Raw genomic sequence first — 13,895 nt, forward strand, 5'->3', positions numbered from 1 at the left:
TAAGTCCCATTGAACAAATTAGGACTTACTTCTGAGTAGACCTGGTTAGGATTGTGCCCTCAGTCACTTACCTGGTTTAAATAAAATATAACATTAGACAATTTCTGTGTATAAGGGATCGTGAAATTTTACTGTAGGATATTTTCTTTTCTCTCTCTTATTAATCATAAAGGCTGTTGTTCAGCTGTAGTTCCTGAAAAGAAGCACCTGTGTTATTCTCTAATACTCTGACACTGTGAAGTTATATGATCTGATAATCTGAAATAAATCCTTAAAAATAAATCAAGTTGCATTAGAATACAGGACATCTGGTATTCCTAAATAACATCCTTATTATTAGCAATCCCAGATAGCTTACTAGCAAAAAATAAAATAAGCCTCCCCCCAAAAGCCCTAAATAGAATCAGTGATGCTGTGGTAACCACCCTTCCATTTCCACTCCATCAACTTCATTATAGAATTCACTGCAATTGTCGGAAGTCCTATGACTTCAAATGAAATATTGAACCAACCAATCTTGTTGACTGCATGCACTTGGGTCAACAAGACCTATAGACATGTGACTTCATGTTGGTTTTGGGGGTAAAAGATTAACTGTATCTTTGATTTCCAGTTACTGAAGTTCTCCTTGCCAGTATTCAAGCAGCTTATAGTTTTGATGTCACTTTTGCTTGTGATATGAAAAATAGTTCTTTTAGATTCACAATTGTAACCTGAATCTGGGCTGGTGTTGTTGAACATAAAGTTCTTGAAATGCTGGCACACCATGATGGTATTGAACTTTTTTTTTCAGCTTCTCTTCAGTACTGATTTCCATGTACCTCATCTGCGCTTTTTTAAAAATTTCATTTTATTGCATAAACAGAACAAAAAAAGTACTTTTTTGATCAAATACTATTTCAAATACTTACTATAATACTTACTATCATCAGTCCTTTTTTGATCAAATACTTTAAAGCTGAAAATGATTTATGATTTAGCCATTTGCTAAACATATTGCTAACGTTGCTAACGTATTGATAAATTTGTCAACGAAACCAGCTATATACTGAAAACCTAGTATTTACTATCTTTTGATTTAAAAGAAGTCCACACAGGCTACAATGTTTATGGATACAATGAAATCCTAATCAACAAAAATCGTATCATATCTAATAAACACTGGAAGACCTTAAAACCATAAGACAAATAAAAACTAAAATTTGGATGATCCAAAGATTCTATTGTTTCTCTAGCAGATACGTATTATGAAATACTGAATATAAGAAAATGCTGTAGACCAGTGGTTCTCAAACATTTTGGGAGCTTTACTCCCAAAGTAAGTCTTTGCGGGGGAGGGGCGAGGGCAGTGATGCGATCCTCAGGATTACATTGCTATGGGGGCAAAGGGGGTGCTTTTACTCACTGTGTGTTAGGGCAGGCAACAGGAGGCACGGGGAGCCCCGTGCAGCCCTCCACTGGTCTCTCCAAGGCTTGGAATCTTCAGAAATAGCAAGCGCAAACAACCCCCTGCCTGCGTTTGCAAACCGGAAGTGGCTTGCGCTTGCTATTTCTGAAGATTCCAAGCCTGGGGGAGTCCTGCGGAGGCTCTGTGGGGCTCCCTGCATCTCCTCCTGCTTTCCATAACACACAGTAAGTAAAATCATCCCCTCTCACCCCCCTTAGCGATGTGATCCTGGGGATTGCGTCACTACCTCCCCCCCATTCCCCCCCCCCCTTTAAAGGGACAGGGGAAGCATTACACAAACTGGTGAGTTTTGATCCACCAGTTTGAAAACCACTGCTGTAGACTGTTTTGTTCTGATATTGTTCTTGGTGACCCTGCTGTCCTTATTGAACTGGACAAATGCATGGGTGATGACAGCAGTGGCTTGACCTAGAGCCCTGCCTGATACTGCCCTGGGTTTGCCACCTCTGAACTGTAAACCCTCCCCCCCCACAAGCAGCCATTTACTGTTCTCCTCATGTAGTTTCTTCAATTGCAGAAGTTCAGGACTTCTGATTTTATTCAAAGGAACTATGCAAATGGAGGAGCACCTTCATTTGCTGGATTAGTGTAAATCAAACTGGAAGTCTTGCATGTCTCTGTGCGAAGAAACCATACCTAGAGTATGGGAAGGAGGTGGGTGGTCTGCTTTCTGCTCGCTTTTAGCAGGTGGAACACAGATCGTTGTGGGTTTCATCCAGGGAAGACTGGAGGGAAGTGGTAACAGTGGCAGACTCCAGGTGAAGGGCACCCCCAATCTGCTGCTCTCTCCCCCCCCCCCCACAATCTACTGCTGATGCAACCCATGTAACCTTTTCTAATAAATGGGCCACCCCTGGGCAGTGAATATTTAACCATGATAGTTAATAGGAACCCTTAGGTACAGAGACCATATACCTCTGAAAGCTAGATGCTTGGCATATAAGGAAGGGCCTTCACCCTCATGCCCTGCTTGTGAGCACCCAGAGGCATGTGCCTGGCTGCTCTTGGGAGCAGAATATTAGGCCAGATGGTGCTTATCATTTTATACTCTGTGCATTTGTGTTCTAAACTACCTTAGGATAAAAGTAAATTGAAAAACTTATCAGAAACCATGATGGAAAAGGTTTAAAGTAGGAGCTTTATCAAACACATAAGAAGATAAGTGAAACTTGTCTGCAACACAATTGATACATTCGGCTCTCAACTAATTTTGTGTTGTCCCTCCCTCCCTCCCTCCCTCCCTCTCTCTCTCTCTCTCACACACACACACACACACACACACACACACACTTTGCAGAGAGTAGAAAGTAAACACCCATGTATGCTGACATGTGCCCAGATCATAGAAGTGTTTATTTTGCTGTGATTCTTACGTTTACATGCCAGAACTCGCCCATAAAGTATTAAAACAAGCTATTTGAGGTAGTTGGACTCCTGTGCAAATGTGACATAAAAATGAGTCTACATGAAGTACTTCTTCATGTACGATCTGTAAACAGTATTTTTCACATGGTTGTTACTAACCATGTGAAATATTCCAAACTAGCACCTGCACAGGAGACACTTTGCATTAAAGCTTTCATGTGACCAAGCTCGAGTGGCGGGGCAGGTTGTTTTCAAGTGGTTATGGCCCCCTTGTGGAAGTACAGTATTTCTTAGCAAACTTCTTATAGAAATGGTAGCATTTAAAAATAAAACCCTTGTAGCAAAGGGATGAGGATCTGGTGGACTTCAGAACGCTTTGCAGTTCCAAAGTCTTCTGTGTAGGAACTTTTCCAGAATCTCTGTATAAACCATATATAGTCCCTTCTAGTTGTATGGAGGATTCTGTTTATATGCAATGCAAGTGCCTGGCAGTATGATAAGTAACACTGCTGAGATCTCGGTGAATCACAGTACATCAGCAGCCTGCAGTCACCTCGGCAGTGAGTGCCAGGGCCTTGAGTGTACAGTGACATTTCAGTCCCTGTTACTTTGGGACCAGTTCTAGAAACGACAAGGCAGCAGAACATGAAAAGTGCCCTCCGGGATCAACCCAAAGGTCCATTTAATCTGGCATTCTGTTTCCCAACAGTAGCAAGACAAATGCCTGTAGGAGGCTCTCAGGGCATGAAAGCAACTGTCTTGCCCTTCTAGCCTGTATCTTGTGCAAAAAGATACAGACTCCATTCAGAACCTAAACCTTAAAAAAAAAAAAAAACCTGTGTGCTGAGCTTATACTTTGCCTCTGTACTTTTGCATATGATGCAACATCAGTGCCTGTTGGTTGTGCTGATCCGGTACAGGGAGGTGGAAGAGCTACTGCAGGTGTGCTCTGCTACTACCTCTCCATAACGAGGCTTTGGATCAGATGTATGAGCAGAAAAACTGGGAAAGAAATGGCGAGGAGGTAGAGCAACTTCACAATCTCACATTGTCAATATCAGAGTCTAGTTCTTTGGTTTGCTGTGGGTGGGCAATCCTATATGTGTGTGATCTCAAGCAAGTGTTGCTAGGGTGCAGAATACACAATGCAAAGCTAAAATGAAATATGATGTGGGCCTCATACTGTTGAGCTTAAGCTTAGTGAACTCTATTGCATGTCACACTCCACTAGGTGAGCATATGCAGCTGCTTTACGTTGAATCAGACCATTCAGTCTACCTAGCCCAGGTGTTTTTTCCAGCCCAACCTGGAGATGCAAGGGATTGGGACCTTCTGCACAAAGCATTTGCTTTACCAATGAACTCAGACACTGGGTGCCTAATGACTCAATAATGTTCTGGTAGTACACTGGTGTATACAAAGTCCACCAGCATGGCAGCCTCTCTGCCAGTTTTTGTGGTACTGCCACCAGCAAGGCAGTGAGAATGCCTTGCACCACGGACAGAGTGGCACATACCCACCACCAGTGAAATACTGCCGGCATAGGCATGAGACTTGGGCCAGGATGGGGGCAAATTAGGGTGGATTAGAGACAGGTTGCACCAGTGTCCGCTATATCCCAAAACCCTGGCCTGGCCTGGGCATGCCCTCGAAAAGCTTCTCAGAGCTATGCCAGCAAAAGAGCTGGCATAGATCTGAGAAATCCCACTGGGAGCCATGCTGTAAACAGGAAGGTAAGTAAATTTGTTCATTTTTTACCTCTGCCAACCAGCCTGGTCCCTGAGCAGCATGCTGGATGCAGCAGATGCTGTGCAGGTTTGGGCTGAATAGATGTTGGAAAGTAAAGTATTTACATCTAAACACTGGGTACATAGATGTAAACACTTTTCTTTCAAACCTGCTGTCATTAGCATTCTACCCAAACTGATTTACCTTGGAGGAATCGCCGGAAGAAGCATTGATTCTCAACACTTTCACAGATCGAATGTACCAACCTACAGGCTGTTTTGCCAGCTGTCAACTTTTGTAGTGAGGGGTGCTGCTATTAAAACAGCTAGCTTGCTCAAGAGAAAATGAAACCTTTAATTTGCAAAGCTGTAGCTTATTAGCAAGGAGGTATCACACAGAGTTTTTATTAAAATATAATTAAATGAACCATGGGATGCCAACCAATTTTAATCTGTCTTCAAATTTATTGGATCATCCAAATGGAGTATCATCACAAAGGCCCATCACAAAGGCCATCGCTATCGCAAAAGCAATTTAGAACCCAAAGAAGTCTTTAAAAGTTTGCCGTCTTCTTTTAAGGGAAGACAGTAAAGAAAGCTTTCTTGAGATAACCAAATAAGATTTTGCCAGGTTTCTGTATCTCAAAAATTCATGACCATTCTTTTTGCTTATCAGAACTTATCAGTTCTCTCTCATACTGTTGCAGTTGGACTTGCAACCAGCTTCAACCTGCAGTTTAATGTTGTATCTTTTTAATTTATTAAGAAGCAAATTGGTAACAACAATGACTTTGGCTGAAAATATGTACAATTTCCACGGGGCTCCTGGCTCCCCCAGGAGGCTTTTGCTTCTTCTGGTAAGTAAAAGAAAGTTCCTGGCACCTCTGGCAGCGATGCAATCCTGGGGATCATGTCGCTGCATTCCCCCTTTTCCTGCAAGGACTTACTGCAGCTTCCAAACTCCAGGATAGTTTGGGAACCACAGCCCTGGGTGATCTAGAGTGCAATTCTATACATGTTTACTTGAAAGCACAGCAGATGCCCGCATATAAGTTGATCTCACAGATAAGTCGAAGGCAGGTTTTGAGCAAAAAATTATGGAATTTTCTATGACCCTCGGATAAGTTGGGGGTTAGGGGGGGTGTCTGACTATAGTTTTGACTGATTTTACCCGAGGCCAGATCCTGAAAAATAACTTACCACTAATTGTTACCTAAGAACTGTATACTCTCTATTAAAAACATAGTAAAAGATCATAAGATACATTTTTATTCTTTTAAAATTCTGGTCTTCACCACCTTTTGGTAAACACTATCCGTGCACTGTAAACAACATGCCAGTAGAACAGTGGTTCCCAACCTGGGATTCATGTAGTCCCAGGGACACTCAACAGGACCTTTAGGGGTACTTGAAAAAGAATGGCATAATGGCAGAAAAAGGCAGGTCGTGCTCCAGAATGCTTTGCAGGGCCAGCAAGGCAGGAAAGAAGGCAGCTAGTTGGCTGCGAAAGCCCCACCAATAGCTAGTTTTTGGTCATCAATTCATGTATGAACCAGTGATTGAAAACCAGCACAGTAAAAAAGCTGAAACATAATATGGAAAGTGATCAATCACCCAGAATTTCTCAGCACACTTCTGGTGCAAAACAGTGCAAAGGCAGAGTCTTCTGTTCCTCAAACAGATAAAAAGAGAAAACACTGATAAATTCATGAAGTCTGGGCTTTCATATAGAGGAGGGCTTGTATTATTAACTACAAACATTTTGCTAATAGGAAGGGTGCAATTTATGAAAATGTGCTGCAAGTGAAAAAGGTTGGGAACCGCTGCAGGAGAACCATGAATCAAATCCACCTTTAAGGTGCCTGGTGTGTTAAGCCAGAAGCTCTACATACAGCATACAACCCATAACACGTAACTGAGAGTGTGCAATTCATTTCACAGCAGAGAGATGAAGCCGCATATATTTGCAACCCTTTTTACTCAGAAGTAGACGCACAGCTTTCCATGGGTGTTATTCCTAAGTAATGGTGCATTGAATTGTAGCCTGGGACTTTGCTTCAGATGGAAAGGAGGATCCCATCTTGGAGTTGGAAAAAACAGATCTCTGCTAAATGCAAAACAGAACCAGGCTGCAACAGCATTTGCAAAATGGAACAGAGGAGAATAAAAGGTTAACTTTGGCTGGAATTTCCCAGAAAAGTTACTATGGAAACTAATCTCTGCATTGCTTCTAATGACACTTGAGCAAGAAAGGAAACTGTTCACAGTTGAAAGGCTCTGCCCTCTGATTGACCTGGAGATAAGGCAAAGTGATAATTGGAGCTTGATTACTTGGAAAAAATCTTAGGTACTATAGGCAAGTATCTATGGTAAGTCCTATTATGTTCAATCCAATACAATAAGTCCTATTTGGGGGCCCCCACAGCCACAGGTAAGTGAATCCACAGATATGCCCCCCCGTACATCTTACAGTCCAAACAAATATTACTTCCTTATGTCTTCATGCAGATTGCAATCAAAGAAATAATGGTATATAAGAAACTAGCACTGCTGGATCCAGCCAAAGTCCATCTAGTCCAGCATCTTGTTTCCAACACTGGCCAGCCTGGTGTCTCTGGAAAATCCACAAGCATGGCAGGAATGGTGCAGCTTAGTTCCCAACAGAATTAGGGACATGCTCTCACTGCACCTAGACCTTCTCTTTAGCCAACACTGTCAGACACTTCCATGAAGTTGTCTAATTCCCCCTTGAAGTCATCTACAAGCCAGTGGTCGTCATCACATCCTGCAGCACTAAATGCCATTAACTAGTTATGCATGGTGCAAGAATGTGTTTTCTTTTCTCTCTCCTGACGATCAGTGTCCTTGGTTGACCACAAGTTTTAGTGACATAAGAATGCTCCGTACCCATTTTCTCCACATGACGCCTAACTTCAAAAACCTCTACCAGGTCCTCCACCCTCCAGCTGCCTTTTTTCTTGACTAAAACTCTCCAAATATTGCTGAGATTCCATTTTTCAGATGCACAACCCAGAACTGTACAGGTTTCAAGCTTGGAAACACCATAGGTTTGTATCGATACATTATGATAACAGCCATTTTATTTTCAATTTCTTTCCTACCAATCCCAGCATGGAATTTGCTATTTTACTCTGGGTCAGTATTTTCACTGAACTACCAACCTTGACACCAAGATTGTGTCACCAGTTTAAACTCCATTAATGAAGCTAAATAATCTGAAAAATAATGCATGTGAATGAATAATATTGTGAAGCTAGCCCTAAAACCCTAAAACCCAACACCGTTCCTTCCCCATGATTGGTGTCCAAGCATCATTTTTCTGGGCGCACTACAACCTTGTAGCACTGTCCCTCTTTCTTTTTTCTCCTACCCCCAGAAAACCTTATTTGTTTTGTCAAGTCAGATGATTGAGTGGTATCCTTTAACTTGTTGAGGTCCCTTTGTTTCATCTGCCTCATTTGTATTTATATAGTGAGACGTGACAATATGACTTGTGTTCATATTCATTATACACTTGTGACAAATGCCCTTTAGGCACTCTGTTCTCTGTCCCTGATATCTAGTTCTAATATGACTCTCTGGAGGCCAGAGGCCACTTGCATCTCTTCTGGGACCTGTAAATCATATCAACAGTGCTGGGTCTCCATGAGTTCCCCCTTACTGAGGAAACAGCACACACCCATTAGCATGGCTGTATCAACACTAGAACGTTGGATAGGATTGGGCCCCAAACCATTTAGTTATTTGATTTTCTCTGTAAACTACTTTGTGAACTTTTTGTTGAGAAGTGGTATATAAATACTGTTGTTGTTGATGATGATGATGATAAACAGAAAAAGAAGGTGGTAGTGGTCATGGTCGTCTTGGAGTTTTCAGCCCTTGGATCTCATCCAGGCAGCAACTAGTTTGCTCTTTCATTTGCTTTTGAAACTGCAAGTTGAAAACAAGCAAAAGAAGCTAGCAATAAGACAATGGCAAGAATATCTATGAGGCAGAGGGAAGGGGAACCTTAGCTTCCCTTTCCCAACAGATGATACTGCTCCCTGTATAGGTGGAGCCCAAGGAATATTCTGTGAATCCTCTGTCTGCTGCAGGGCTCTGGGCAAGACATGCAGATGCTGCAATCCCCCAACTTCCTTGCTATAGCCTAGGGGTTGTCAAGCTTCCCGCCACCATGATCCACCTGTTCTGCAGTGAAGGGTGCTACAACCCACCCCCTTCTTCGGTACAGGATCTCTGAGCAACCAGAAGTGATTTTCTGGCAGCTTCTGGAGGCCCGCAGAGGCTTTCTGAGGCCTGTAGAGTCCCAGTGTGCTCTCCAATTGCATCCCGAGGGCTCCAATTTGGAACCAACTGGATGCAAGGGTGGGTGAGAGGTTCCAACCCAGTACTCACCAGACATCAGGTGGCAACCCACCAAGTGGGTCACAACCCGCAGTTTGAGAAACCCTCCTATAGGCAGTCTCTCCTTTCAGGATGTCCCTTGCCAGAATGATAAATATCAGCAAATAAGTGTCAGCCACAGCAGACAAATCCATCCTGTCCACTGAAGTAGGTAATGCGAAGGTTTCTTAGCAGTTCTGCTGGAGAGGGTGAGCTGTCACATAAGTGTTGAAACGGCAACATTTTAATACATGCCAAGCTTGAATGACTCATGTTCTGACCCAAGGCTGGAATACAGTTTGTGCCATGCATAATGCTGAGAGCTCACTGTGCTGAGAGTGTAAGTGTTTTATTGGCGTTCTGTTTTGATTGATTTAGGAGATAAATGAATAACACTTCAGTGTAGATAAATGTATGAAAAGGAGTTTTGGTTGGGCTATTTGCATTCACTCTCATATCTCTATGTTCTTGGCTGGATTGGGCAGAGGCAAAAGGTACATCTAGAGGACACACGGTCAGTATTGTTCTGAAATTTTTCTTGGCCTCCTCTATGGGGTCAGCCTTGCAGGTGATTTCTGCAGCAGTACAGCAAATGCAGGTCACAAGTAGTAGAGGGAAGAACCCTTCTTTCAAACTAACTGAACATTGTCCTTGAATAGTTAATGGGTATTATTGGGTATTATTGGGTATTAATGGGTATTATTATGGGTATTATTTTCACTAGTGGGAAAATATATTATTTTCAACAAGTGGGAAACCCTGGCCTCTGAGCGGCCCGCTTGGAGGCAGGCTGTGCAACATGGCCTTTCCCAGTTTGAAGAGACACTTTGCCAACAGTCTGAGGCAAAGAGGCAAAGAAGGAAGGCCCATAGCCAGGGAGATAGACCAGGGACAGACTGCACTTGCTCCCAGTGTGGAAGGGATTGTCACTCCCGAATCGGCCTTTTCAGCCACACTAGATGCTGTTCCAGAACCACCTTTCAGAGCGCGATACCATAGTCTTTCGAGACTGAAGGTTGCCAACATTATTTTCACTGCAATTAACTTGCATCAGACAGCAGAAAGTTTAACCTGGAGTCTGTTTTGCTGGCCTTTTGCCTTTGTAATGTCTACAGGTCTGCGCAGACTTTCTTAGGAAGAAGCCCCATTGAACATAGTGAAATTTACATAAGAGTAAACAGACATATGATTGGGCTGCAGCATGAACCTTAATGTTGCACTAGGAATGAAAAATGCATATTATTATAAGGTACCTTTCTGTACCATCAAGGAGCTCAGGCTAGCATAGAAGATTCTTCTCTCCCTCCCCCATCCCTGTCTTGACTTCAAAACAACCCTGTGAGATAGATTAGGATGAGAGATGGTGACTGGTCCAGGATCACTAGTAAGATTCATTGTTTCATAGGGAACTGAACCTGGGTTTCCCTGGTTCTCACCCAACCACTATGCCACATTGCTTTATATACCAGTATTTAACTTACCAATATGTTCCAACTACCTACCAGAACACATAGCTGTGAGCAAGTTTGATTATTCCTGACTAAAACCAGCTGTTCTGCAGTGGTGACTGCTTTCATTTGCATGGATCCCACCTGCTCAATTCTGTTGTTAAGGTTATTTTGAACTGACTGATCATATTTCATTTCTACTTCTCTCTGTGTTGCTCAGAGCAGCACACAGCATAGTCTGGCTATAGGGTCTGACTCTGGCCTATGGTATACTGTAGCCTGGTGTACTTCATGTCTCAAAGAAAGACTCCCTTCTTAAACATCTGATTATATCCTGAATAAGTTGTCATAGGCAACACTTTTGTTTGAAAAGGCAGATCAAGACAATTGCTTTCTTGCAGTGAGGTTGAAATGAGGCCGTGTTGATTATAGCAACTCAGTCAGGTGTGCTGCATTTTTGTAGCCAGCCCTGTGCTCAGCCTGATTACATGGCTTCATCCATATCATCACCCCTGGTGCGACAAAGTAGTTATCATCAACCAACATCTGGAATGTCAAAAGAGGTCGATGTTGACTCTTCTTCCTGTCCTTGAAGTCTTGAAGATGAAGCTTATGTCCTCATTAATACAAGTAACAATAATTCAAAAGTTCTGTGCATTCAAAATCTTACTTACCTTTTAAAAAAAAAAAAGCCTTCACAAAATACTTCATGTCAAAAGCAACAAAACTGTCACTCTAGTCCTGTAAGGTAGGCCAGTGTTGTTCTTCTATTGCAGTTAGGATTCTTGAACTGAGAAACCATTCCTACTCTCTCTGTTCGTGTGTGTATTTGCACTGAAACAAATGGGGCTCATTCCTTTTATTGGTTAATGTTCACACAGAACAAATGCCTGGGAGTTCCAAATGAGTTTTAGATGTCTTGCAGACATTATATTCAGAACTCATTAGAACTGGCTTGCTGTTTGCCTTCCATAATGCATTTTTGACTCATGAAAGGTTTTATGATTTCTCACTGAAATGAATGGAGCCAGGTCATGCCACCGGAATCAGTAGGAGATCCTGAATGCCTAAAAACATCATATCAGATAACAATGGCTGTTTGAGGCATCAGGAGAGCAACTAGCAGCGCAATCCTAACTTGCGCTGGAACAGGCAGGCCAGCAGGCCTGCGCTGTATCCAGCGCAAGTATCAAGCTGTTTGAGGCTCGGCCCAAAGGAAGAGGAAACTTTTCCCCTTAGCCCAGGGAGAGCTGCAACAGCCCCAGTGGGGCTACCTGGATCTGTGCCACCAAAATCGGTGGCAAAAATTCGAGCAACCTGGGATTGCCTTGGGCCACCCAGGAACGGGGCTAGGATCCGACATAAGTGCTGGATCCTAGCCCTGCCTCCTGCTTCCTGCCCATCCCCAGGCATGCCCGCTGCCCACCCTCCCCCTGCCCCAAAACACCTCATCCCCACCCTCCCCATGCCCCCTCAGACCCCTGTGCTGGCTGAGCTTGGTTGATGCAAACTCACACACTGCTGGGACTCGCATCTGCGGGGAAAGCCGGTGCACATCTGTGCTCCAGCCTATCTCCCTGAAGAGTGGCGCGAAAGTGCTTTACAGCACTTTTGCAACACTCTTCAGCCAGTGCAAGGGACTTTGGGTGCTTAGGATTGTGCCCTAGGTCTCCCATTGAATGCAATTGAAAATGCAAATAAATAGGAATAATGAAAATCACTGAAATGCACATGGAATGAATGTGATTTTAATAAGTGGAGAAATGGTTTTTAAAAACAAATGGAACCAAGTGCAATAACAGATGGAGAAAAAATCTTTGTACCCCTCCTCTCTCTTATTCACTATCTCAGCTGATTTGGCAAACTTCCATAGCAACTTATGTCTGGGGATCAGGGCTGATGAGGGGGAAAGAAGCCCGTACAAATTACTGGGACATCATAGCAGACTATGAGAGACTAGGCCCAGAGGAAGGGGCCCAGGGCCTGACTACATTGCAGATGTTTTTGTCTGATGAAAAATTTTTTAGCTGGTCTGCCCTTGCTGAAGGGTCAGACTTTTTTTTTTTTTCACCAGGGTCTGAACCTGCTCTCAGCAGCCCTGCTGTGGAGAGTGTGTTTGCATGTGGGGTGGTGGTAATAGTGAGGGAGTATTTGCATCATACTTGGTCCTTATTAAGTTCAGCTGTAAGGATGGCTGCTACCAGCCGGTGAGCAAGTTTGACCTGTACTGTTGCCAGTCAGAGGATCAAGAAACTGAAGCTGACTGGCTGAGCACGTGAGCTTGGCAAAGAGACAGTGCTGCTCCCAAGATCCTTGAAAGAAAAACAAAACACAATAGTACCCACAATGAAAACTGAGCAGCACTGGCAGTTTAAATGTTCCCCCTTTAGTTATCATTTGCACTTTGCTGGGTCAGCATTATGCTATGCAAATGGCCTTTGCTGAAATTAGCAATATTGATTTGCTCTTAGGAGATGCCATGTGTCACTGCTGTCATCCTCCCGTGCTGACCTTGGGAGAAGCAGATCTGTGGTACTGTAGGGCACTTCCACACCAATGCTCCTGCTGTCCTCCCACGCATATATTGCCTTTTGTTCCCTGATGGATATCCAGCTCAACATGTAATGCAATAGCACTGCAGCAGAGACTCCGCAGAGATGGGCTGGCAAGATGGAAGAATATGTAGCAGCAGCAGCAACTGCTGTAATTGCTGTGAACCAAGCATCAGCTATGGCTGAGCTCCTCTGCTCAGGTATTGCTCACTGGAACATACATGCTTCCAGTCACACAGACGTGAACAGTTACTGCTAGTGTTCCAGTTGTTTACTTTGGGGAAATTGATTAAAGAATGCAGCATTGGCTTCAGGAGGGTGGGAGTAATAATAATAATAATAATAATAATAATAATAATAATAATAATAATAATAATAATAATATACAGGTATTTCTATACCGCCTTTCTTGGTCCTCAGATTTCTCCTTAGACTTTATTCAAGGCGGTTTACATAGGCAGGCAAATTAAATTCCCGTAGGGATTTTTACAATTTGAAAGAAGGTTTCTAGCTTTCAAGAAACCACAACGTTCAGAAGTTTCTTTCTTGATCTGTTCGCACATTCTGGCCTCCATCCTCCCACGCTCAGAGCAGATGGAAAAACTCGGCTCAGCTTGTCAGCTGCTTCAAGGTCGCACGGTGCCAGTGGCCTCTGGTGACCTGTGCATGTTATCTTCAGGCAAATGGAGGCTCAACCCTCTAGACCAGACCTCCTGCCCTCTCCAGTTCTGACCTTCCATGTTGGAGCAACCAGTGAAACAAGGAATCTTTTGGGCTCGGTGCAATGACCAGCCATCAGCAAGAATCAATTCCAGAAGCTAGCAAGAGAGTGTTCTCAAAGTTGCAAAAAACTTATTTGGCAAAATGGGTTGTAACAAGGAAAATGTTTTATTTGTACCATCTATTGAATCCTAACTTACCTGAGGGGGGT

At 43.3% G+C, this 13,895-nt stretch overlaps 1 protein-coding gene across 1 annotated transcript in view; it reads left to right on the top strand.

Annotated features, from left to right (window-relative positions):
- The window catches only part of SH3GL2 (SH3 domain containing GRB2 like 2, endophilin A1), a 117,361-nt gene that overhangs the window by 70,425 nt on the left and 33,041 nt on the right, over positions 1-13,895 (top strand). The window lies entirely within an intron of this gene.

Source organism: Tiliqua scincoides, chromosome 2 (genome assembly GCF_035046505.1).
Source record: "Tiliqua scincoides isolate rTilSci1 chromosome 2, rTilSci1.hap2, whole genome shotgun sequence".
Classification (NCBI taxonomy): domain Eukaryota; kingdom Metazoa; phylum Chordata; class Lepidosauria; order Squamata; family Scincidae; genus Tiliqua; species Tiliqua scincoides.